Source organism: Penaeus japonicus, unplaced genomic scaffold (genome assembly GCF_977035675.1).
Source record: "Penaeus japonicus unplaced genomic scaffold, GWHDUDI00000001_assembly GWHDUDI00000003, whole genome shotgun sequence".
In the NCBI taxonomy this organism is placed as follows: Eukaryota; Metazoa; Arthropoda; class Malacostraca; order Decapoda; family Penaeidae; genus Penaeus; species Penaeus japonicus.
Window position 1 is genome coordinate 7277963 of NW_028234405.1, and position 2500 is coordinate 7280462.

Genomic DNA, 2500 nt, shown 5'->3' on the forward strand with positions numbered 1-2500 from the left:
GGGGGAGGGGAGGGAGGGAGGGAGGGAGAGAGAGCGAGAAAGAGAGAGAGAGAGAGAGAGAGAGGGTGCAGAGAGAGAGAGAGAGAGAGAGAGAGAGAGAGAGAGAGAGAGCGGGGGGGAGAGAGAGAAGAGAGAGAGAGAGAGGAGAGAGAGTGAGAGAGAGATAGAGGGAGGGGAGAGAGATGAGAAGGAGAGGAGGGAGGAGGGGGGGGGAGGGAGGGAGGGGGAAGGAGAGTAAGGAGCAAAGGGGGGGGGGAAGGAGGAGGAGGGACGAGGGGAGGAGGGAGGGGGGCGAGGGGGAGGAGGAGGGGGAGGAAGATGAGAAGGAAGAGGGAGGGGAGAGAGAGGGGATAGGGAGGGAAGGAGGGAGAGAGAGAGAGAGAGAGAGAGAGAGAGAGAGAGAATACTGATAAACACGCAAACGCGAGTGTGTATATAGATATATAGATAGATAGCTATCTAGACATAGAAAGTTGTGTGTATATATAAATATATATATGTATATATATATATATATATATATATATATATATATAGATAGATAGATAGATAGATAGATAGATAGATAGATAGATAGATAGATAGATAGATAGATATAATGAGAGAGACATAAGTGGGAGGGAGAATAAATGAAAAGATAAAGATGACAGTCATATAATGTAAATGAACTGACAGACAGACATCTAAAGATAAGCGGACGGTACAGATCACCACATAAACCATTTCACCAGAAGTCATTGTTATTATTGTTTGCATAAAGATAAGCTATTGTTAGTTAATATCACTACACGATTAAACTCAATGCTAAAACATTATACATAGATATATATATCAGGGAAGCTAAGTATTGTGTAATACCAGGAATAGAACATGAAAAGATTGAATTGAATAAGTGAAACGAATACAGAAAAAATATAATTAAAAAAGAAAAAATGAAGGAAAAAAATCTTTCCAGTTCAGAGTGCCAGCGTTCGATTCCCACACCTGGCAAACCAGATCTGAGGGTAGAAAGGGCATCAAGGTAGTTACCGACTTCCTTCCCACTGTCTGTTAAGAAAAAAAAGGTGAAAGTGTGGGCCCGGGAAGAGAAGTTATTCCCTAAGTAGTTCGAATTTGGGTTCACTTTTTGGCCTTGTTAACTTTTTTTTTTTTTTTTTTTTTTATCTAAAAGGCATTTCAACTAAATAATCAGAACCTTTATGGATGTACATCAAGATAATTGCAGTGATATTACCTGATATACATTATCAACAATTAAATTAATATGACACTGCAAATATTAAAGCACAAGATGACATAATATGATAATAAGGAGAATAAGAAGTGCAAAATATGATTATTGTCAATCGTTTTTGCTAAATTTGATACACACTTAATTAACAGGTGGAAGTAGACAGCCAGTGAGATAGGATGACAGATAGTGAAGTGGAGTCAGAGGTATCTGGACTAAGAGAACCAGCTGTGACTAGGAACATGTGGATTCAGAGACAGGTGGAGTTTAGAGAGACAAGTGGATCGAGAGGCAAGTGGAGTGGCTATGAAGCACACGAGACAATACTTGATGACTTCATACACTCGTCCTTATAACTGTGCAGTGATATTATATATTTAACCTTTCCTTTTACGATTAGGTGATCTGTGTTCTCTGACGGGTCGTTGGGGTCTCTCAGCTGGTTCTTTGCTCTGTTGATATGATTCTATCTCAGTTTAGGTCATCAGGTGAGATCACCATGATGGTCTTCAATTCAGTTGCTGATCTTGAACTGTTAGATAATATGCTTCTCCAGGGTGCGTTTTTTTTTTTTTTTTTTTTTTTTTTTTTTTGAATCTGTTTATTACATATTGGTTCGACTTCACACACACACACACACACACACACACACACACACATACACACAAACACACACCTTGAAATTACTTTAGCTTTCTTCGTCGTCTCTCTCTGTCTGTCTGCCTGTTTGACCCCCCCCCTTCTGTCTCTCTCTCTCTCTCTCTCTCTCTCTCTCTCTCTCTCTCTCTCTCTCTCTCTCTCTCTCTCTCTCTCTCTCTCTCTCTCTCTCTCTCTCTCTCTCTCTTTCTACCCCCTCCCCTCTCTCTCTCATATACTAGCACTCGTATGCACACATACAAAGAAACTAGTTTTACAAAAACAATCTTGTCTGTCTGTATTATTGTTATTATTGTATACTTCCCCCTTCCTCTCCCCCCTCCCCTTTTTTTGCTTTGTTTGCGTTCGTATCTTCTTCTCCTCTTATTACCATCATTATCATACTGTCCTTTTCCTTTCGTATTTTCCTCTTATCAATCTCTGTGTTGTGCTTATAATAATCTTCTCGTCTTTATTGTCTAAGCACTGTATTTCCACCTTTTTATATATTTCTTGATAGAAAAAGATAAAAATAAAGATAAATGAAATGATAATATAACTACAACGATCATAATTACCAATATAAGCAATACCAATGGAGGAAGAAATCTTGAGGCGACCATAAGGGTTAGA